General features: G+C 46.4%; 1 protein-coding gene across 6 annotated transcripts in view; it reads left to right on the plus strand.

Annotated features, from left to right (window-relative positions):
* The window catches only part of AKAP7 (A-kinase anchoring protein 7), a 1,205,386-nt gene that overhangs the window by 579,177 nt on the left and 600,634 nt on the right, over window positions 1-25,575 (plus strand). The gene's annotated exons all lie outside the window — the stretch shown is intronic.

The following is a 25,575-nucleotide window of genomic DNA, read 5'->3' on the forward strand; positions in this document are numbered from 1 at the left end:
ATAGAGCATTAAGTGATCTAACAATAATTTCAAAAGCAAAAATCACCCCAGTACTGTATTATCTACCTCCTTTCCCAAGCAGTAGTTAAACTCAGAAGCATTCGTTGTTAACAGTTTTTTGCAACACACATTGAGAAGAGTCAACCCCGTCATTTAATCTGAACGCCATTGGGTCTTGCTGGGTCAACGTTAACAACCCAAGTGCTTCTTACAAGGCTCTTGGCATAAAAGGACATAGAAAAAGCTAAATATATGTGTTAGACCTGACAGCCTTAGGGCGGTCATCCCCCAATGTTTTGCCTGCCTCCCTCCACTTTCCTGACACAGTTTTTGCTGGTTTTATGACTCTGAGCACTTTACCACTGCTAACCAGTGCTAAAGTGCATAGGCTTTCTCCCTTAAACATAGTAACATTGACTCTTACCTAATTGGCATATTTGATTTACTTGTAAGTCCCTAGTACAGTGCACTGCATGTGCCCAGGGCCTGTAAATTGAATGCTACTAGTGAGCCTGCAGCACTGGTTGTGCCACCCACATTAGTAGCCCCTTCACCATGTCTCAGGCCTGCCATTGCAAGGCCTGTGCGTGCAGTTTCACTGCTACTTCGACTTGGCATTTAGGAGCACTTGCCAAGCCTCAAACTCCCCTTTCTACATATAAGTCACCACCAAGGCAGGCCCTAAGTAACCCACTGGGAAGGGTGCTATGTAGGTAAAAGGCAGGGCAGGTACATGTGTGTTGTATCTGTCCTGGTAGTAGACAACTCCTAAATTTGTTTTCCAATTCTGTGAGGCCTGCTCCTTTCATAGAATAACATTAGGGCTACCCTCATAGACTATTTGAATGGTAGATTCTGATCAGAAGGGGTACCCATGTCATATTTAGTATGGCCAGAATGGTAGTAGAAAACCCTGCTTATTGGTGAGGTTGGATTTCATAGAACTATTTTAGAAATGCCACTTTTAGAAAGTGAGCATTTCTCTGCACTTAAAATACATCTGTGTCTTACAGCCAGGCTCCAATCCATGTCTGGGCTGGGCTGGTGCCCCCTTGTGCATTTCACCCCGACAACCACAAACACAGGTTACTCAGTCACACCTGCTCTCATCTGCATACTGTATGGGTTTTCCTGGGCTGGGAGGGTGGAGGGCCTGACACTTACATTTCAAAGGCTAGTGGCCTGCCCTCACACAGTGGACTGCCAAACCCCCTAATGGGATCTTGGTAGACAGTCCTGACCTGAAAGGGGACCTTGTGCACTTCAAAACCACTCTTTGAAGTCTCCCCAACTTCAAAGGCATTTTTGGGTATATAAACTGGGTATCTGACCTCATAAAATCAGACACTCCTGGACCTGAACCTGCAACCTCTCAAGAGGAACTGCCTGGCTGCCCAAAGGACTCATCTGGACTGCTTTGCTCAGAGTTACTGCTGCCCTGCTGTTGCCTTGCTGCCCTCTGATTTTGCTGAGAAGTGCTCTCCAAGGGTTTGGATTGAGCTTGCCTCCTGTTTTCTGAAGTCTCAAGGCCACAAAGACTTCATCTCTTCAAGGAACTCCTTGTGCGCCGAAAATCGACGCACAGCTTGTTGGAAACGACGCACAGCCTGCCTTGCGATGAGAAAATCGCTGTGCAGCCGAACCTGAATGACGCAGCCCGACTTCCCAAGTGAAGATTCAAGGCAGCGCCTGCCTTGCGACCGAAAATTTGACACACAGCCCTACAGGATCGGCACACAGCCGAACCGGAACGAAACAGCCCGACTTCCTGAGTGAAGAATCGACCCAGCACCTGCCGTGCAACAGAAAATTTGACGCATCGCCACACCGGATTGACGCAGCACCTGTGACTTTGTCCTGCACACCCAGGATTTCCACGCATCTTCCCTCGGCATCAAAAAGATCACCACATCACAGTGAGGAACCAGGCCTTCATCCCGGAAATCGATACAAAGCCCCTTGCAGCATGGAAAGAAACAATGCATTGTCTCTGCCGCGCCAGAAAATCTGACGCACACCCTATTTTTCCACGCATCTACTCCTCTGTGGTCTCCGTGCATAATATTTTTGAAGCAAACCAGGTACTTTGTGAATCCAAGAGTCAACTGTTGATTTCTAAGATAAGACTCTTTTTAATCTTGCAAAAGTGATATCTCAACTTGTGCTTATTGAATCTTTATCTTTTTTACCTTAATTTAACAAGATAAATATCTTATATTTTTCTAAACCTTTTGTGGTGTTTTCACTGTGTTACTGTATGATTTATTGCACAAATACTTTACGCATTGCCTTCTAAGTTAAGCCTGACTGTTCAGTGCCAAGCTACCAGAGGGTGGGCACAGAATAATTTGGATTGTGTGTGACTTAACCCTGACTAGGATTGTGGTCCCTATTTGGACAAAGGTGAATACCTCTCCCAACTAAAGACCCCATTTGTAACAAGTTGTGATCACTCCCTGTAGTTGATATTACTCTGAGTCTGATAATAAGTCCAGTAGCAACAGAGGTAATTAAAATATGATATATAGTTGTATGTGCACTTCTACCATTAAAGGAAGAAACCTGCTCTTTGTTCACTCTATTGCATATTCTCTCAAAGTTGAAAGTCATAATGATGTGGCTACCTCAAAACCTGTACACCCCTGGAAATTACCCCATACCACATACCAAGGGCGTGGTTCCGTGCTATTACATCCAAGTTTACTAATTTTATTTGAAATGGTGGGAGGCACAAGGTGGCTTTTCATACCGTGCGTAAGTCCCCACATGAGGGGGGCATGGGTGCCCCGGACCTCTACATTTACTAGCCGTCCAGGTGGTGCCCATAAATGACTGGTTTGCCGGGGATTGGGATGACCTGGCGTACCGACTGGAGATCTGAGAAGATTGCTTTGGATGCCTAATGGAGATGCTTTATGGCGACGAGGTTCCTGTCCAGACTGCGTCTTCCACCTGAGTGGCAGTGAACTGTTAGAGGGCAGCTCTGAATCTTATAAAATGGGACCAACACCTTACTCGAATGACCCTGCAGTGGCGCAGCGACTGGCTGCACCAACTCACCGCACTAAAAGGCTTCTGCAGTGGGATTTAATAGGGATTACTTACTTAAGTGATGTCTATGAGGGAGACAACCTTATGTCATTTTAGGACATGAGAACTCACTATGGGCTGCACCAGAAGCAGTTCTTCCAATACCTCCAGTTGCGCCATGCCCTGGGGGCCCATGCTGCAGCGCACAGCTAGCTTCCCGATTTCAACCCGCTCAAGGCCAAGTTGTAAGCTGGCAGTCTGGGGAGGAAAGCAGTGTCCCAAATGTATAAATCGCTGCTCACAAATGCCCCAGATGGGTTAGACTATCTGTGCCAACGATGGACGCACTGGGTGTGGGAATTGGACTAGGACAACAGGCAGGAGGCATTGTTGGCCCCCGAGACTTAGCCATATCACCTAGGCTACAAATGGTGCAGTTCATGCTTCCTATCTGTCCCCACCAATAATGTTGAAGATGTCGGGCAGGGTGGGGGCGGCTGTCAGAGTCACTAGATCCTCGGGGTCTGTGCACGTTCCCAACACTTCCACCACAAGACAGCTCCAATACTCTGATTAGATTTGTCACAGAGTCTAAGAGAGTCCAAGTGGGGAAAAGGGGATTAGGAAGGGAACATCTGGGAAGGAGACCTGTAGGAAGCAAAAGGTTAAAACACAACATCAAAATTACATCTCATGAAATCAGTACCATGTTACAACTCTAAGCTTTGTCATTTCTGAAAAAATTAACAACCCTAGAACAGTCCTAAAACTGACTAGGCTTTAGATGACCGAATACCTGAGGAGGAAACAAGAAAAGTTAAATAGAACTTTCAGATTCAAGTACTTTCTTTAGCATGAGAATCAGGAAACATTCTGAGCAATTTCTAAACAATCATATGAATACATATCAGGAACACACAGCATTACATCTAGAACTCTGGTCTTGTTGTGTTCTTCTCAAAAACATTGGAAAGTGAATTGCGCACATTGCAGGTTTTTATGTATGTATTAAACACCATAAAGGATTGTGCACCATGAAATCACACAATGCAGATTCAAGGAATAAATCACGCGACTTGTCAACTCGAAATGCTACCAAGGAAATGTCTTAGAATGGTAGCACACAGTAATTTACATTATTTATACACGAGGAAAGAATTGTGCGTCTTGCCGATTCGAATGCCACCATGAAACTGCCAAGAAATGGCAGCGCGCAATGAATATCATGAATTAGCCACAAAGAAAGAATCGCGCATCTTGCCGATTCGAATGCAACCATGAAAATGCCTCGGAAATGGTAGCGTACAATGAATATCAGGAATCACTCACAGGGAAAGAATCGCGCATGTTGGCGATTCGAATGCCACCATGAAAATGCCAAGAAATGGTAGCGCACAATGAATAACATGAAAAGCACCCAAGGAAAGAATTGCACGTCTTGCTGATTCAAAATGGCACCATGAAAATGCTTCGGAAATGGTAGCGTACAATGAATACCAAGAATTTCACACAAGGATAGAATCGCGCATGTTGCCGATTCGGATGTCACCATGAAACTGCCAAGAAAATGGTAGTGTACAGTGAATAGCAAGAATTAAACACCAGGAAAAAATTGCGCGCGTTGCCAATTCGAATGCCACCATGAAACTGTCAAGGAATGGTAGCGCACAATGAATCACATGAATTAATCTCAAGGAAGGAATTGCGTGTCTTGCCAATTCTAATGCGTACATACAAATGCCATGAAAAGTCTAAATGCACAATTACACGCCCATGAGCAAAATGTTATTAACATCAGGAATTAGGCCCAAGAATTAGAGCGTCATCAAATACGGGTCGGGGGCCCAGCCCAACCTCCGTCTTACCGCCCTGACTAAGAATCACCACTGAAGAATAAAGCACAGAGGCCTGGAAGGTCAAGGTAGGCCACCGGAACAGGAGCTCAGGAAGTTGTTGCTGCTCTGCACCGGGACCTCTGAATAGTGAGCACGTGGAGCTGGGCTGACTCCCTTTTATAGAGTCTTGGCCCAGCCCACAACCACACCCAGGCATGCTGCAGGGAAAGCTTCTAGAAGGCCCTGGAAAGGGGCCACACCCTGACTCACTCTTAAAGCCTGCAGCAATACATTGCAAATGAACAGTATTATAAGCACCTTAAGAATGAATCTTCTGGATTGAATTCTGCAATGCAAAAGATTAAACAATAACATAACATCACAATGCATGAATTACATTATCTTGTGAGTGTTGGGTTTTTGCATTCTAGACGCCCGTAGAGCACGCACTGTCCTGGTGTTGACACGGCTTGTGCTAAGTGTGGTCTCCCTAGGGGAGATTTTTTCCATGTAACTTGGAACTGTCCCCGAATAGGACCATTTTGGGAGGGGATCAGTGGAGAACTGGCAAATGTCCTGGGTCGTCCTGTTGACTTGGGTTCCAGGGTTGCTCTGCTGGGGCTCTTGGAGGAACTAGGGGGCCCACGAATGGATCGGATATTTGTAGGGGTTGCGTGCCTTGTTGCTGAGAGGGATATTGCTCTTGGGTGAAAACTTCCTGGGGCTCCTTCGATCGTGGGGTGGATTGGTGGGTGCCTCAAGAAAAGCCTATATATGAGGCCCGAGGGTGTCCAGAAAAACACGACAACATATGGGGTAAATGATGGGCCTATCACGGTGTTTTGTTATAATGTGCCACCGAGCGCTGGGTGTACAGTTACAGACCGCATCCTATGTATTGTACTCATTTTAATGTGATGTTGGAGCTTATTGTAAGTGCACTGTTTTTCACTTTCCAAAGGCAATACAAATTTGGTTCCTAAAATAAATAAAAAAATAAAAAGTTGAAAGTCATAACCTGGGACTCTTTTAAAGAATTGATGCACTCATTACTACTCTTATGCAGCAAAAGACCAAGGAGTGGTTGGCACTTGAGGAAGAACTCCTTCAAGTAGAAAAATCCCATAAAGACACCCCTACTCTCGCTCTACAGCGGAAAATGACTGCACTTAGGGTAAAGTTGCAGCTATATACTCCAGCAGAGCAGAACTTACTCTTCTATGTCTCAGGCAGACCACATACGAGAAGGGGATAAAAGTAGGAACTCATCTAGCTGACAGTTAAGAACGAAACAGGAAAAAGACTGTGTACATCCAATTCAAACTCCTTCTTGGGAATTACACAGAAGAGGGTAAAGCAGGGCCCTTTTGAGATTTTTGTAAGGTTTTATATTCCAGAGACCCAGGGTTTACACATACACTACTTGATTATCTGGCCAACACCATGCATCCTAAACTCTTGACAGCCAACAGGAACAGCTCAATAAGCCCATTCGACCAGATGAGGTACAAGATGCAATTGACTCTCTTAAACTGCACAAATCCCCAGGTCCCTACGAGCTTACGGCCCAGTTCTATAAAACATTCAGAGCTGACTTGGTCCCCCATTTGACCACTCTCTTTAACTATATTGCGGAGTTGCAAGCTGTCACCCCGCCCCTGGGAGAAGTCCTCATAACAGTGATCCCAAAACCGGGGAAAGATCTGAGCACTTGTTCCTCATATAGCCTAATTGCTTTGTTAAAACTAGACGCAAAACTGTATACCAAAATACTAGATAATAGGCTTGAGGACATCATTCTAGACTTGATCCATCTGGATCAATCAGGTTTATCAAGAGACAAGAGACTCATGACAATCTCCAGCAAGTATCCCACCTCATAGAAAAGGCCACCAAGAAAAAGATTCCCACAATACTTCTGACCTTAGATGCTGAAAAAAGGCATTTGACTGAGTTAACTTATCATTCCTCTTCCACATACTGCGACATTTTGGGTTTGGGATAGATTTATGAGATAGATACAGGCCATTTATACTTACCCTTGCTCAAGACTCCTTATTAATGGAATAGCCTCTGACTACCTCTCATTGTACTGAGGTATGCGACAGGGCTGCTTCTCTCTCCTCTTTTGTTTGCTCTCGGTATTGAAGTATCAACTGCTAGAATTTGTGAGTCCCCACTCATCAAAAGCATCCCTTTTGGGTCGACCCATCATAAGCTTTCACTATTTGTGGATGATGTCCTTCTTACCTTACCCTCCTCCCAGACTTCATTAACGGCCCTGGAGGCATAACTGGGGGAATTTGAACCAGTGGCAGGATTTGAGTTTAACCTCACCAGATTCTTCTTACTTAACCTGATGTCCCATCTGGTGAATTAGAGAGACTGACTCTCAGTACGCCTTTCTGCATGGTGAAAAGAGAGATTACATATTTAGGCGTTAAACTCACACCGTGGGTGGAAGGCCTATATAAGGCTAATTAACACCCCCACTCTTATGCCAGCTACAACAAGATCTGAAGAAATTGACCCACTCTACTTAACTTGAGTAGGCCGGATAACTGCTATCAAAATGACGGTTCTGCTGCATCTTTTATACCTCTTTCAAGGACTTCTGTGGAAGTCTACAGGTAGTTCTTTACATCTTGGCAGAGCGCAGAGCCCATCTTCCAAACAAACTTCTGTCCCTTCCCAAAATGGCAGGCAGTTTAACACTACCAAATTCCCCCCTCTATTACAAAGCAGCACAACTTCATGTAATTACAGAGTGGCCTTTGAAAAAGTCAGACAAGCACTGGCTCCTAATGAACAGGGCAATCGTGGGAGAATGATATGGGCCCTCCTTTGGAAGTCTAAAGCCAATCGCCCCCTTAATATATACCTGAGCACTCCAACTAAAACCACACTGAAAGCATAGGATGACTTTTCCTTCCCCCATACCTCTATCCACTTTAACAAAGTCTTTCAGACTTTCTGCCTATTGTAACCCCGGGCCCCTTTGATGCATGGGGAGAGGGAGGGTGTCTAACCATCTCTGACTTGTTCCATGGCTGGGATATCCTTACTTTTGACAACTACTGCCGGTACTTCAATTTGACTGCCGCTGAGATATACCACTACAGTTAACTCAAACATTGGGTAACCCTTCTAGAGATTCAACAAACAGCCACATGGGACCTACTTCCAATAGAGAAATTTGTGAGTAAGCAGGAAGGCTCTAGGGGGATATTTAATTCCTGTATTCCCTCCTGGTTTTCTCGAACGAGGTTCCCACTCCAATACACAGATGCCTCTGGGATCAGAACCTGGAGAAATCTATTACCACAGAGCAATGGCAGAAATTATGGAGTGACATCCCAAGATTCAGCCGATCGCTAGGCCTAAGAGAAGCCCATTATAAAGTGCTTTATGATTGTTATTTACTCCCTGCCAAGCTTCACAAAATATATCCCAACACATCTGACAGATGCTGGAGAGGTTGTGGGCTATTAGGCAACGTCCGTCACATATGGTGGGTTTTTCCATGATCTGACCTTACTGGTCTGAAGTACTTGCTCAGATAAAAGAGATCTTGGGCTACCCCCTAATACAGATACCTGAGTTTACACTACTAGGCCTGCATGATCCATCCCTTAAACACCAAACAGTTGAAGATAGATCCATCATGTGGTTCTGTCAAGGGGCCGCTAAGATGACTCTGGCTGAAGCCTGGAAGAAGTCGACGGCCCTTATTGTCTTAAAGACATGCTCCCCTCTGGGAGGGTATTACCAAGGAACGCTTAAAAAAAGACAAACTCACGGACACTCATAAAGTCTTTGTATTTATATGGGGTCCTCTGGTGAGATACCTATCCATGGGCCTTCCCCTATTCTCCTGCCCCATGCACACAAGGGCACTTCATCTGTTGCATACTTGAGACCTCCTTCTTACTGATATCCCCTGCAGTCCAGCTCTGCAGTCAGCTCGCCACATTCAAATCACATCCCCAACCCTAGTGTCCATGTTAGATATGCACCCTTTTTTATTGATTAATGCATTGAGATTATAATAGATTTGTTCTTGTTCTTTTCCCTTGTTCTCCTTTTTATTTCTTGTTTACTGATTTAGAGATTGGAGGGGTGAGTTATTTTGGAGCTCATACTTAACTTGTTGTAGGGTACTGCATTGCAATCTGTTTGAGGAATTCATAGGGCCATTATTAACATATGCAATCCATGTTCTACACTGTCTGTATTATAGAAAGGCCTTGGCCATAGCCTACTTGAAATGTCACATTACATTGCTTTTTGACTGCCCCAAAATAATAAAAACTGTTGGAGAAAAAAAAAAAGGTTGAAAGGCATGTTTAAAAATTATGGAGTTTAAGGCCTCTCCATATACGTTGTGTGGAAAATGAGACATCACGCCCACATGGTCAATTATGCCACACACGCCTCACCGTGAAAGAGCCTTTTTTGTATATTAAAGTCACCAGCCCAAAGGATAGTTTGAATGGATAGGGTGCAAAAATGTGTCAAGATCATTATCAAGGGGGAAGACAACATCGCTCTCAGAAGAGTCAAATATATTATTATAAAGATAGAAAAATTACCCCTGAATCTGACCTTCCCATGAGAGACAACCACACAGATTGATAATAAGGTGAAACAATGATGGACCTGCTGATTGCAACAGGTAACAAATTTGAGATTAAAATTCCCAAACCGCCTTTAGGCTGACCAGACTGATATTGAGTAGCTGCAGTAAAGATAGAAAAAAAACCTTCAGCGTGGGTAGGTTTAACAACCCTAGCTTCTTGAAGGCATACCACGTGTGAGATAGAGGTAATATAGACCAAATCCGGGGCAGTTAATTTGGTTTGGAGACCAAAGATATTCCATGTGGTGAACCAGCAGCCCCCCTTAAAGCCATATGTATTGGAGATGAAGGTGAGATAAGGGGACCAGAGAAATTTTGTTGAGTCGTCATAACTGTTAAGGGAGAAAAGTTGGGAGCAGGAACAGTAAGCTCAGCTAATGGTTCAGGGTAGAGGCATAACAGATGCACACTCTGATCAATAGTGTCATCCAAACAAATTGGGCGACTGATATCCCTTAATGTATAATGTCAGTCTATCTCCTGCAAAACATTTAGGTCCACAAACCTATTTGAAATTGGGATATAGGATGGACAATCAGTGGAGAAATGCTGGCCAGTATATTAGGTACTCGTGGAGTTTGGCACAGGGAATGATAAAAATAACCCACAGGCAAAGGTGTAATGCTACCAAGGCTTGGGGAAAAGGGTGACTTGGACAGGATCTCACCCACAAACCTAATATGTTTAATGTTTATAATAACACAATCCCCCTTGAAGGTTTTTTTAGCTGGGCCAATCCACCCAACCCTCCTTGTCATAAGAATTTGGGTAAGCCCAGGAAACTGGAAAGATACATTTGGATTGTAGCCAGTAGAGGACTTTATTCCTAATCTGGTCAGGTAAATCAATGGTACCTGGGGATGGGGAAGGCACGTTGGTCATTATTACTACATATGGGCAACAAGCAGGAGGTAAGTTGATGGTAACCATACCAGAGGACTCTCCCTCTTTCCTTTGGGTACAAATGTTTCCCCAGTCTGACGTAGCAACACCTGACAAGGTTTCAGGCAGTCTGATGCTACTAGGATCCCCTGCCAAGTTAGTAAATCCAGTCTGTTGCAAAGTGGAGGCTAGCCCCTGCTCCCTTATGTTTGAACCTGGCCACTATATTCACAGGTGTAGTGGGGTGCATGGCCTTAATACTGTGCAACAGATCTCCAATCCCCTCTAACTGTGCGTAAATAAAAGACAACAAGCTTTCCACTACCCCCTTCACACATGGCAACAATTTCCCTTGAATCAAGTCCAGCTCCACAATAGTGAATACAATAGAACTCTCTGAACCAGGAGCGGTGGCTCTAGATTGAGGGAGCAGTAGCTCTAGATTGAGGATCAAGAGAAGGATGCAATTTCCTTGCCCCCTGACGTCTTTTACTTTGGTGGGAGGACCATTGTTGGTGGGCATAGTTACAATTGTGCTAATATTCTGTCCCGAGTCACTTGGAGGGGCAGTATGTGATGGCATTGGCTGTGGTGCAATCAGTGGGCCCTGAGCAGATGCTGAAGTGATACCATTAACAATCTGGGAGGTTGTCAGTGTAGGTGTAAGTCCCTGGGACTGCAGCCATGGTAGAAGATAGGCAGCACTCAGCACGTGCAATCTCTTTTTTTTAAATTAAAGCACCCACGGCCCTCTTGATCTAACCATCCAAAGAGGAAGAGTTCGCAGCAGTCTTTGCCAGATTAGCTAAACTGGCTGAATTAGAGGCGTTTCCCTTCACCATCATAAAAGGAGGAACTGAGACAATAATAGAGTAGCAAGTAAGAAGGGCAGCAGCAAGGTCTCAAAAACTTCCAGAAGTCCTTAATGATGTCGCAGAAGCAGGGGACACTATTGGTTTGAGAGTGGCAGTCACTTTTCTTTTATTGCCACTAATAGATGCTCTGATAAAGATAGGGGAGAAACGTCCCACACCATCCTCTAAGTAATACATAACCAAAGGGGGGGGTTGCGAGTCCAGCCTCTTCCTGGTGATGACAGGCAAAGGACGGGTCAACCGTTTGCCTGGGATTTACCCGTGTGCGGCCCGTGCTTGGCGTGTGCAGTGGGAGAGCTTGTCATGCTTTGTTGCGCTTTTGGGAGTGTATCCTCCTCCTCCCCCTCGGTGAGCATTGGCACCTCCGGGCGCAGAGTACCTTGGGACTCAAAGTCCCCTTCACCAATGTCCCGGGCAGCAGGAGAACACGCCACGCTTTGTAATGCTGTGGGGAGTGTATCCTCCTCCTCTCCCTCAGTGAGTGTTGGTGCCTCCTGACGCATGGTAGCCTGGGACTCAAAGTCCCCTTCACCAAGGTCCTTGCTTTCATTTGTAGGAGCATAGCACTGGATAACATTCATCTTGATCCTCTTTTTTTTTTTAACAACTTTAGCATTTTAGTATAAAGAACGAGACACACTTTACAGCGTCATCAAATATATCATTGGAGGCAAGAGGATAGGGTTGGGGAAACTGCCCCGAAACCCCCCCAAGGGTATGTTAGTGTGATATCAACGGGAAATTCAGAGAAGGTTCCGAAGGAACCCATCAAGCCCTTCCCGTCTGCCCGCCTTCCAAACGAAAGATATGCAGAGCCTTGCAGCAACAACAACAATCACACCAAGCCATGGGTGTTTCCCCGCCGCCAAAACAATGTGACAACACAAGACACTGGGCCTAAGAAGTGGACAAATCAAGGAAAGTCTTTTGCGAAGCCGGAGGAAAAGAAGGCTCAAATGTCTGAAGCTTTTAATGTCTTAGACATACTAAGATATATGCCCTCTGCTCTGTTTTGATGCCAAATATACATAACAAAGGGAGCCATATAGCCTCGAACGCAGCCAGCCTTTCCATGGCATATAAATTCCACAGTTTTCCCCACCATAGATTTAGAGTTGGTGCCTGAGGCTGTTTCCACATTTGTGCTATGCATTGTCACGCCGCTAAGAGAAGGTGGGACAGAAACCACCTCTTGGGAGTAATTGTGGGGAGAGCCCTCTCTGCGCCTCGGATGCCCGAAAGTGAAATTTGTTATACTGCATATACTAAGTAGGACCTCAAATCAGAAAGACTGTATCTTAGAGCAAGTCAACCATGTTTGCAGAAACGTGCCCCGTTCCCTGCACCCCTTCCAGCAAGATTCCGGACTATCAAACATTCTGTGTAGATGTACTGGTGTTGAGTACCATTGTGTAAGGAGTTTATAGGAGTTTTCTTTGTGTCGAAGGCAAATTGAGGATTTAGACGCCTGTTGCCAAATTGCCCCCCCCCATGTATCCTCAGAGAAGTCTATTCTTAATGCTCGTCAGCACTAGGATGGAAGAATCTGGGTTAGGAGGTAACATAATATATCGTCCTCAAAAAGAGCAAGTTTGTACCCTATCCTGTCGACTCGTATTCTCTGAATCTTTAGTTTGCTTTGAATTTTAGCTACTAAAGGCTCCATGGACAATGTAAAAACTGAACAGTATAAGGGACACACCTGATGGTTCCCTCTCGAAAGGGTGATAGTTGGGCAAAAAGTTGCTTTGATCTTCAGCTTGGCCGGAGGCTTCTGAAAGTTAGCTTGTGTGTACGTTTTCATCTTTGGACCCCTGTGGATTTTGGTCAGGATCTTTGATAGGCATTTTGATCCTCTTTTTCTTTGTGCGGAAGGTTGCTGTGATGATTCTGGGACCGTGTGCTTCCCATCCAATTGAAGCAGTGCTAGCTACTGATGTTAGCATCAGTGCTACTCCTTGAGTAAGTGGGTCATTCTCTTCCTCAGGTCTAGGACACAACAGCTTTCCTCCTGGAGCCAGTCTTTTCTGTCTGGACTGTGTTCATTTGGTCTCTCTGATGGTAAGCAGGGCGAGGTTGTATTTTTCATCTCCGTTGCCACTTGGGTTGTTTTGTCTGTCTTGTACATGGTCCTCATGTTCTATATTCCAATGGTTATGGTCTTGCTTGAAAGCAGGTGGATCGGCTTTGTGGCTTTCAGGGATCTCTGGCTTTCACCACAAGGCTTCTGTTCTGCTTTCCCTCTTATCTCATAACCGAGCTTACAGAACCTCTCTGGAATGCACTTCTGAGTTTAAAAGAAGACATTTATTGTTATTAATTCCCCACCACAAGGTTCCTGAGAGACGAAATTAGTAGATTGGAAGCACACGTTCAAAAGTAGTCGCAGCAATGAAAGCAAAATATATCAAAGTACTTCTCAGTTGCAATGTACACAGCAAATAGATGTGATTATATTATAGCATAACTTCAAAGCAAAGCATAAAAGTCAAAATTCATCACCGTAGGGCCTATAGCTCAGCTTCATCTTTCTGGGGTCTGCAAGTTGATGACTCCGGTCAACTGCGAGAAAGAGATTTTCTACCCAAACGGGAGACAGGCAACTGACGTCTAGCTCCTGTCTGAAGTCAAGCAGATTCAATCTACCTCTCTGTAGCCCAGCCAGAGTCATCCTTAAAAGCAAACTCAGTGTGAGAACCGAAGGACCCTGGAGAGTGGCCAATTCTCCCGAGCCCCCGCTCTCTCAGACTGGATTGCGAGGTAAACACTAAATCTACGTCCTCTTATCAGCTAAGGTCTGTTGTGAAGAAAACAGCTTGGTCCATCTTGTGGAAAAACACAGCTTGGAAAAACACAGCTCATCTGCAATGTCTCAACTGCAATGTCTAACTCCACGTTAAAGCCAATAGGCAGCTAACCTAAATAGCAAATGAAATGTCTAATGTCATGTCAAAGCCAATAGGCAGCTAAACTGAATACAGAATGTAATGGCTAATGCCATGTCAAAGCCAATAGGCAGCTAAACTGAATGTCTAATGCCATGTCAAAGCCAATAGGCAACTAAACGAAATACAGAATGTAATGGCTAATGCCATGTCAAAACCAATAGGCAGCTAAACTGAATACAGAATGTAATGGCTAATGCCATGTCAAAGCCAATAGGCAGCTAAACTGAACAAAACATATAGGCCCTCATTCCGACATTGGCCGGCGGCGGTCGCCGCCGGCCTGTCGGGGGCCGCCAGAATACCGTTCCGCGGTCGAAAGACCGCGGCGGTGATTCTGACTTTCCCGCTGGGCTGGCGGGCGGCCGTCTTCAGGCCGCCCGCCAGCCCAGCGGGAAAGAGGCTTCCACGATGAAGCCGGCTCGGAATCGAGCCGGCGGAGTGGAAGCTGTGCGACGGGTGCAGTTGCACCCGTCGCGTATTTCACTGTCTGCGAAGCAGACAGTGAAATACATTTAGGGGCCCTCTTACGGGGGCCCCGCGACCCCCCCTACCGCCATCCGGTTCCCGGCGGGAGAACCGCCGGGAACTGGATGGCAGTAGGGGGGGTCGGAATCCCCTCGGCGGCGCAGCTAGCTGCGCCGCCTTGGAGGATTCAAATGGGCGGCGGTACACTGGCGGGAGACCGCCAGTGTTGCCGGTCCGACCGCGGCTTTACCGCCGCAGTCGGAATGCCCATTGGAGCACCGCCGGCCTGTCGGCGGTGCTCCCGCGGTCCTCCACCCTGGCGGTTTGAAACCGCCAGGGTCGGAATGAGGGCCATAATGTGCTACTGGTGAACATTGAGCAACTAAAATGTGCAGTGGTGGAACACAAAGTCATTGGTCAAACACAATTAATAGCATCACAGCGTCATAGTTCTTCATGAAGAAAATTCCTTTCTCTCAAGGCTCGGATGTTTTTGGTTGACGTTTCTGTAGCTAGAATTTCTTTTACATGGTGGGGTAGCTAACCTCACCCATAACCCTCCTCCTTTCACATTTACAGATAGCAAAATGTCCATTGAAATAGCCACTAACTTTGCATAGGCATACAGTTTTACTGCTAAAACTATATGCCACACATGTTAATGTGTGGGAATGGAGTGTCTGTGAATCGCCAAGTAAAGTATCTTGTTTTTGTTTGATCCTATTAAAGATTCTCTTTCAAGCACACTTCAGAATCACATAAAAGTGCTTAATTTTTGCCTTCCTAACTTCTGAATGCATACACTTTAAAACTATTTACATGTTGTGTGTTGCAAAAAAGCAGCATCCTACAGACTTTCCCTTCACATTAACTGTGTTCCCTCAATACTGTCAGATAATTCACTTGAAAAATTCCTCTTACTATGCAGTTAGAGAAAGAAAACAACAATCCTGCAGCAATTTGTCAGAAGGCATAACCTGACATTTGATCTCAGTCGTTGTAGCACCAGCAAATGTGACAAGTTGAACACAAAATGTAGAACCATCTTTACCTATTGCTCAGACTTTTCCGGACCCACCGAAATCGGCTTGTGACCCAATAGTGGGTCGTGACCCACAGTTTGGAGAACACTGGCCTACTTCGTAATTCTGTGTCCCTGACATGCTCCGTTATTGCGCTGTCTCACATGTCTTTTTTTTCTATATATGACACAAACTGCGCCCAATGGCGTTGGGACGCTTTCTATGAGCACCAGTTATATTACACAAGGTTAGATTTGTTTTGTTAGGCACAGGAAGATTAAATGATGTGTCCGTGATCACAGGATGTTGAGTCAACACCGGAACTCAAACCTGGCTCTCCAGTTTGAAAGTCTTCAGTCTTGGTCGTAAAGCCATGTAACACAGTTACTCCTGTGGTTTTCCAGCTTCGATCAATGGAATGTCTATTTAATGAGCGTGCAAGACTCATGCCCTTTACACATCCCTTGCACAAGTGTCTTTATTTGGCAAAGAAGGGTGAAATGACACGCCACTTACCTAAGTTAGGGCCTCATTACGACTTCGGCGGTCTTACTAAAAGACCGCCGAGGGCGCCACTATACCGCCAGTGCTGGCGGTATATGTGGCTCCCTATTATGACAGAACAGGGTTTCTGTCCGCTGGCCCAGCGGAAAAGTCACATCAACATTGCAGCCGGCTCATAATAGAGCCGGCGGCAATGTTGATGTGCAGGGGTGAGGCAGTACCCGTTGCGCATTTCAAATGCGCGATGGGACTGTGCCTGGGGCCCCTGCACTGCCCATGCCAAGTGCATGGGCAGTGCAGGGGCCCACAGGGGCACAGGCTGGCGGTTGGGGACTCATAATCCCCAGGGCAGCGGTGCTTGCACCGCTGCCCTGGGGATTATGACCGCCTGGCGGTCAGTTGGACGGGCCGGCGGTATGGCCGTGGCTAATGCGCCACAGTCATAATTCACTGCTGGTACACCGCCAGCCAGTGTACCGCCGGGTGCCAGAACCATAATGAGGCCCTTAGTTTTCATTATGACAAATAGATCCCACCATTATCATTTTTTCTGTGAAAACATTCCGCTACTTCTTATATACGTTTTTATCCAGACCTGGGTTCCCCTGACCCTTTCACCACCTCCAAGAATCAGATGAGAACAAATTATGTGTGTGTGCAAGTGAATGAGTCTGTAATAGGAAGGGGGAACGGGAAGGGAGAGGGTCCCCGCAGAGAGATTCTGCAGAAAGCAGGCTGAATGGATTGATGCAGGCATTAAGCGGAATTTGATACTGCTGCTTTTGCAGAAGTACATCCAGCTCTTAGTGTACACATGCATTTAGTGACCCATTTGGGTTTGCAGACACTTATAACTTAAAATACTGACACTTTTATATACATTTAGAATATTGATTTTCATGATTTGTTTTTTTAGTCTAATATTAAGGACACATTGTGGACAATTAAGTATTGCACAATGCCTACTTGCTACGGAAGGGATACTAAGCAAAGGGGCATTGGCATAATTTACCCCTGACTTACCTTTAATGCCCTAGGAAGTGCCCTTGATACTCCTGGTCTTAGGGGCCATACATTAATAAAGTTAACATGGCATTCACCATACAATACTGTACAATAACAAGCTGTGTCAAGCCATGTCATACCATACTTTACCATACCATACTAAACAAAGACAGGCTATACCATACTGTACTGTACAATGACAAACCATACCATACTACACAATGACAGGCCATACCATGCCGTGCTCTAGAATGACAGACCATACCATATTACAGAATGTCAGACCATACCATATCATGCTATACTATAGAATGACAGGCCATACCATAAAAAAATGGACAATGACAGGCCAAGCCGCAACATACTATTCAATTACAGGTCATATCACACTATACAATGACACACCATACTATACAATACAGTGACATGCTTTCGCATATCACACCATACAATACAATAGCAAACCATACCATATTATAAAATGACAGGCCATACTATACTATACTATACTATACTATACTATACTATACTATACTATACTGTACTATACTACACAATAACAGGCGACCATACCATACCGTGACAGGCCATACCAAACTATGCAAAGACAGTGTGAGAAAGTAGCCTCTTTCTAGCATGGTTGCCCCCACTTTTGGCCTGTTTGTGAGTGTGTGTTGGTGTGTTTTTACTGTGTCACTGGGATCCTGCTAGCCAGGACCCCAGTGTTCATAGATAAAAACCTATATGTCAGTGCGTTTTGCCTGTCTCATTGAGATCCTGTTAGCCAGGACCCCAGTGCTCATAGTCTGTGGCCTAATGTGTATGCCTGTGTAGTGCCTAACTGTGTCACTGAGGCTCTGCTAACCAGAACCTCAGTGCTTATGCTCTCTCTGCTTTTAAATTTGTCTTTGTAGTCCAGTGACTTAATTTACCAATTTCAATTGGCATACTGGACCCCCCTTATAAGTCCCTAGTATATGGTACATAGGTTCCCAGGACATTGGGGTTCCAGGAGATCCATATGGGCTGCAGCATTTCTTTTGCCACCTATAGGGAGCTCAGACAAACTCTTACACAGGACTGCCTCTGCTGCCTGCGTGAAATAGTGCACACAATATTTCACGGCCATTTTCACTCCACTTAAGTAACTTATAAGTCACCTATATGACCAACCTTCACTTGCTGAAGGTTAGGTACAAAGTTATTAAGTGTGAGAGCACCTTTGCAGTAGCAAAGGTGACCCCACATAGTTCAGGGCCATTTCCCCGGACTTTGTGAGTGCGGGAACACCATTACATGCGTGCATTACATATAGGTCAATACCTATATGTAGCTTCACAATGGTAACTCCGAATATGGCCATGTAACATGTCTAAGATCATGGAATTGTCCCCCCATTCCAAATCTGGCATTGGGGAGCCAATTCCATGCATCTTGGGGGCTCCACCATGGACCCCCCTGTACTGCCAAACCAGCTCTCTGAGGCTTGCACTGCAGCTACAGCTACTGCCACCTCACAGAGATGGTTCTGCCCTCCTGGGGTCTGGGCAGCCCAGTTCCAGGAAGGCGGAACAAAGCATTTCCTCTGAGAGCAGGGTGTTACACCCTCTCCCTTTGGAAATAGGTGCTACAGGCTGGGGAGGGGTAGCCTCCCCCAGCCTCTGGAAATACTTTGAAGGGCACAGATGGTGCTGTCCTTCCATAAACCAGTCTACACCGGTTCAGGGACCCCTTCTCCCCTGCTCTGGCGGGAAACTGGACAAAGGAAAGGGGAGTGACCACTCCACCTGTCCATCACCACACCAGGGGTGGTGCCCAGAGCTCCTCCAGTGTGTCACTTCAGCCATCTTGCTTTGCTTGGTGTGGGGGCACTCTAGAGGGCTCTGAGTGGCCAGTGCCAGCAGGTGACATCAGAGACCCCTCTTGATTGGTCCATACCTCATAAGGTAGCCAATCCCCCTCTCAGGGCTATTTAGAGTCTCTCATGTGGGTTCTCTTCAGATTCTTCTTGCAAGTTCCCTTCAGGAATCCTCTGCACCAACTTCAGACTCTTCTGACCTCGGATCAACTGTAGCAAAGTACCATCTTGCCTGGCATGTTACCCCCATTTTCACTGTATGTATGTTTGTTTTTGCCCTTGTGTCACTGGGATCCTGCTAGGCAGGACCCCAGTGCTGAAAGTGTATGCCCTGTATGTGTTCCCTGTGTGGTGCCTAACTGTATCACTGAGGCTCTGCTAACCAGAATCTCAGTGTTTATGCTCTCTCTGCTTTCTAAAATTGTCACTGCAGGCTAGTGACTAATTTTACCAATTCTCATTGGCATACTGGTACACCCATATAATTCCCTTGTATATGGTACTTAGGTACCCAGGGTATTGGGGTTCCAGGAGATCCCTATGGGCTGCAGCATTTCTTTTGCCACCCATTGGGAGCTCAGACAATTCTTACACAGGCCTGCCACTGCAGCCTAAGTGAAATAACGTCCACATTATTTCACAGCCATTTTTCACTGCACATAAGTAACTTATAAGTCACCTATATGTCTAACCCTCACTTGGTGAAGGTTAGTTGCCAAGTTACTTAGTGTGTGGGCACCCTGGCACTAGCCAAGGTGCCCCCACATCGTTCAGGGCAAATTCCCCGAACTTTGTGAGTGCGGGGACACCATTACACGCGTGCACTACACATAGGTCACTACCTATGTGTAGCGTCACCATGGTAACTCCGAACCATTCTGGTATTGGGGGGACAATTCCATGATCCCCTGGGTCTCTAGCACAGAACCTGGGTACTGCCAAGCTGCCTTTCCGAGGTTTCCACTGCAGCTGCTGCTGCTGCCAACCCCTCAGACAGGATTCTGCCCTCCTGGGGTCTGGGCAGCCCACGCCCAGGAAGGCAGATCAAAGGATTTCCTCTGAGAGAGGGTGTTACACCCTCTCCTTTTGGAAATAGGCGTGAAGGGCTGGGGAGGAGTAGCCTCCCCCAGCCTCTGGAAGTGCTTTGATGGGCACAGATGATGCCCATCTCTGCATAAGCCAGTCTACACCGATTCAGGGATCCCCCAGCCCTGTTCTGGCGCGAAACTGGACAAAGGAAAGGGGAGTGACCACTCCCTTGACCAATACCTCCCAGGGGAGGTGCCCAGAGCTCCTCCAGTGTGTCCCAGACCTCTGCCATCTTGGATTCAGAGGTGTTGGGGGCACACTGGACTGCTCTGAGTGGCCAGTGCCAGCAGGTGACGTCAGAGACCCCTTCTGATAGGCTGTTACCTCTCTTAGTAGCCACACCTCATTTCTTGGTAGCCAAACCTCCTTTTCTGGCTGTTTAGGGTCTCTCCTCTGGGGTATTCTTCAGATAACGAATGCAAGAGCTCACCAGAGTTCCTCTGCACTTCCCTCTTCACCTTCTACCAAGGATCGATCGCTGACTGCTCCAGGACGCCTGCAAAACCGCAACAAAGTAGCAAGACGACTACCAGCAACATTGTAGCGCCTCATCCTGCCGGCTTTCTCGACTGTTTCCTGGTGGTGCATGCTCTGAGGGCTGTCTGCCTTCACCCTGCACTGGAAGCCAAGAATAAATCTCCAGTGGGTCGACGGAATCTTCCACCTGCTAACGCAGGCACCAAAAGACTGCATCACCGGTCCTCTGGGTCCCCTCTCATCCGGACGAGTGTGGTCCCTGGAACACAGGAGCTGGATCCAAGTGACCCCCACAGTCCAGTGATCCTTCAGTCCAAGTTTGGTGGAGGTAAGTCCTTGCCTCCCCACACCAGACAGCAAACCTGTGTACTGCGTGATTTGCAGCTGCTCCGGCTTCTGTGCACTTCTCCAAGGATTCCTTTGTGCACAGCCTAGCCTGGGTCCCCAGCACTCCGTCCTGCAGTGCTCAACCCTCTGAGTTGGACTCCAACGTCGTGGGACCCTCCTTTTGTGACTCTGGTTTCTAAGTGCCTGTGGGTGCTGCCTGCTTCTCTGAGTTGCTGAGCGCCCTCCCTGTCTCCACCTCCAAGGGGCGACATCCTGGTTCTTCCTGGTCCCTAGCAGCACTCACAAACCTCTACCCCAACCCTTGCAGCTAGCAAGGCTTGTTTGCGGTATTTATGTGTGGAAACACTTCTGCAACATCCAGAACGCTGTGGGACATCTTCCATCCAAAGGAGAAGTTCCTAGCCCTTTTCGTTGTTGCAGAATCTTCAGCTTCTTCCACCCGGAGGCAGCCCTTTTGCACCTTCATCCGGGGTTTCCTGGGCTCCTGCCCCCCCCGGACACTATCGCGACTCTTGGACTTGGTCCCCTTGCCTTGCAGGTCCTCACGTCCAGGAATCCGTCTTCAGTGTTTTGCTGGTGCTTGTGGTTCTTGCAGAATCTCCCTATCACGACTATTGTGTTTTTCTGTGGTAGTAGGGTAACTTTACTCCTACTTTCTAGGGTCTTGGGTGGGGTCTTTTGGACACCCTTACTGTTTTCTTACATTCCCAGCGACCCTCTACAAGCTCCCATAGGTCTGGGTTCCATTCGTGATTCGCATTCCACTTTTGGAGTATATGGTTTGTGTTGCTCCTAGACCTATGTTCACCTATTGCATCCTATTGTGATTCTACATTGTTTGCACTACTTTTCTTAATTTTACTTACCTGTTTTGGGTTTGTGTACATATATCTTGTGTATATTACTTACCTCCCAGGTGAGGGTATTCTCTGAGATACTTTTGGCATATTGTCATAAAAATAAAGAACCTTTATTTTTAGTAACTCTGAGTATTGTGTTTTCTTATGATATTGTGCTATATGATATATGATATAAGTGGTATAGTAGGAGCTTTGCATGTCTCCTAGTTCAGCCTAAGCTGCTTTGCCATAGCTACCTTCTGTCAGCCTAAGCTGCTAGAAACACCTCTATTCTACTAATAAGGGATAACTGGACCTGGCACAGGGTGTAAGTACCACAAGGTACCCACCATAAGCCAGGCCAGCCTCCTACATCAACCGCAGCCTGCTCCAAGAAACGCTGTAACAGCAACAAAGTGTCTACAAGAGACACTTATCTTCAGCAACCTCAGCTCCAAGTCAGCAACTGCAACAGTTTCCATGGTGTGCACGCTCTGGGGACTCCCTGTCTTCATCCTGCACCAGAAGGACCGAAGAAATCTCCCGTGGAGTGACAGTCACTCCCCTGCTCCAAGCAGGCACCTTCCGAGATGATGACCGGTACCCTGGGACACCTCTCACAATGACAAGTGTACTCCTAAGGGCACAGAGGGTCGACATCATCGACATAGACTGTCCTGAGGTCCTGCTTACGCAATTTGGAGGAGGTAAGACCTTGCCTTCCCCGATAACGACGGTACCCCTATGTATTGTGTCTTCTTCACCTCCTGAGGCCTCTGTGCACTCTTTGCAAGATTCCTTCGTACACAGCCTGGCCCAGGTTCCCAGCACTCCACCCTGCGGCGCTCAACTTGCTGAGTTGTTCTGCGGCGGCGTGGGACCTTCCTTTGTTGTGCTGCATCAACTGCGTTTTGCACCTACTGTGAACCCGGATCCTGCGGCTTCTGGGAGTGCTGGCTGGCATTGTGAGGGCTCTCTGAAGTGCTGACAGCCCCCTCTTCCTCCTCACAGAGAGTTGGGCCCCCCAGGTCCCTCTTTGGTCCATCCAGCGCCATTGCGACAAAAAATACACTTTTGTCGTAGCCAAGACTTGTTGGCCCCTTCCAACACGAAATCTCATCTGCAACGATCTTCACGCCGTGGGACATCTTTTGCATCACGCAGGAACCCTCTGGCATCTTCCTAGGGTGCATTTTCCAGTCTTAGACTAACCGGGTTCTCTTCTTTTGCACCCTCTTCTGGGTTGGCAGGGGACCCTGTCCTTCCTGGAACTTCTTTCGACTTCTGGACTTGGTCCCCTTTCTTTGCAGGCCTTCAGGTCCAACAATCCAGCAGTTGTTCTTTGCAGATTTGGTTGGCTGCTGCAAAATCCCAAAAACGAGGTGTAGTATGTCCTAAGAAATTCTGGGCTCCTGGGTGGGGTAATTTACTTACCTTTACTGTATTCTTACTCACCCAGCGATTCTGCACACACTACACTTGTCTAGGGGGGAATTTGTGATTCACATTCCACATTTTTAGTGTATGGTTTGTGTTACCCCTAGACCTATTTTCTCCCATTGCATTCTATAGGATTTCCTACTGTTTGCATTGTTCTATGACTATTTACTTGTCTAATTTTGGTGTCTAGTGTATATATTGTGTAATCCTTACTTCCAGAAGCACTATTGTCTCTAAGATATTTTTGGTACTGTGTCACCCAAATAAATACCTTTATTTTTGGTAACACTGAGTATTGTCTTTACTTGTGTATAGGTACTGTGTAACTAAGTGATATTGCACGAGCTTTGCATGTCTCCTAGTTCAGCCTAAGCTGCTCTGCTATAACTACCTCTATCAGCCTAAGCTGCTAGAACACTACTACTTCACTAATAAGGGATAACTGGACCTGGTATAAGGTGTAAGTACCCAAGGTACCCACTACAAACCAGGCCACCCTCCAACAGACAGGGCAATCCATCCCATACTATATCATAACATACCATATCATACAATGTTGGCCATACCATATCATACCATACAGTGACAGGTCATTACATACCATAGCAAAGCATACCATACAATGCCATGTCATGCTATGCCATACCATACTATACAATTATAGGCCGGACCATACCATACTATATACTGACAGGCGATACAGTATCATACCATACTATACAGTGACATGCCATACCATACCATACTCTACAGTGAGTGACCATACCATACTGTACTATACAATGACATACCATTCTATATAAAGACAAACCATACCATTTCGTACTATATAATGACAGGCCATATTATACCATACCATACTATACAGTGACAGGCCATATGATACCATAACTGTGAGAAACCTGGTTGTTGGTTGAATGGGGTGTGAACCCTGGTCAAGCAACAGCCACAATCCCTTGCAGGGTGAACCACAAAAAAGTCACAACACTAACCTGTGCTTATTCCTGGGTAGCTTGGCACAAAAAACAGTCAGGCTAAATTTAGAGGCAATGTGTAAAGTATTTATGCAGCACACAAACAGTAATAAAGTGTCCACAAAACACAAGGAAATTTGGAACAATAGAGACAATTTGAATAAATTATTTGGCACCAAAACCACCAATTAGTAGAACTGGAGTTGGGAATCTTTAAACTTTAAGGTTCAAAATAGCAAGTCCAGGAGTGGATGGAGACCTCTTGTGGGTTCAAGAATAATTCAGGCTGGGTCCAGGTGTGGGTTCAAGATGGTGGGAGCCTGTTATGTCCCTGTGTCTCTGAACAGGAGGCCAGCAAAACTAGTCATTGGAGTGTCTTCTGGAAGCCCTGGGTGCAAGTGATGATGCAGAGCTCAACAGCAGGGCTGGCATCTGAGGGTTCAAGGCAGGCTCCAGGCAGGAAAGCAGTCCTTCCAGGTACAGCAGCAGTCTGGCAAAGTGCACAGCAAGTCACAGCAGCAGGCAGTCCTCTGAGAGCCCTTCTGCAGGTCCAGTAGTGAACTGAAGTGTGGGTCTGTGAGCCCTGTTTTTATATCCCAGTGCCCTGCTCCTAGAAGTCGGGAGAAGTTTCCAGAAGGGTTCTTTGAAGTTCAAGGAGTTTCCTGCCTCCTAGCTGGCTGCACTGACAATACAAGGTTGTTAAGTCTATTGTGTGGTGGCAGAGGCCAGCCTATTTAGATGCAAGTGTGGCTGTGCTTAGCTCTGCCCCCCCCACCAATCAAGTCAGTCTATGGCCCATTCAGTGTCTGCTAACAGTACTATTGTATGACTGTCTGGGGTGAATTCTCAAAGTCTCAACTGTCAGTTACACCCAGTCATGTGACCCAAGGCAGGCTGCAGGCACAGAGGGCAGGAAAACGCCAACATTCTAAAACTGCATTTTCAAACTTGTAATGATAAGTCTGACTTTACTGTTAAAGAGGGTTTATCATTACAAGCTCATAGATATCAAACATGAAATATCTACCACCTCTGATTTAGGAAAACAGCGTATTAAACATAATAAGGAATCCCCAGTGTTATCGTGGGAGGGGTAGGCCTCACAGTAGTGAAGAAACTAATTTGGGGGGGTGGGTCAGTACTAGGACATATACAACTTAAAAGTACGTGTCCTACGTTTTAATTACACAACACCCTGCCCTACGGGCTACTAAGGCCTACCTTAGGGGTGACTTTTTCGTAGTAAAAGGAGAGTTTATGGCTTGGCAAGTAGTTTTCAATGCCACGTCAACATGGCAGTCAGACACTGCCTTCAGGCTGCAAGGGTAGGCCTGGGACCTGTTTT

The sequence above is a fragment of the Pleurodeles waltl genome, chromosome 5 (assembly GCF_031143425.1).
Source record: "Pleurodeles waltl isolate 20211129_DDA chromosome 5, aPleWal1.hap1.20221129, whole genome shotgun sequence".
Lineage (NCBI taxonomy): Eukaryota > Metazoa > Chordata > Amphibia > Caudata > Salamandridae > Pleurodeles > Pleurodeles waltl.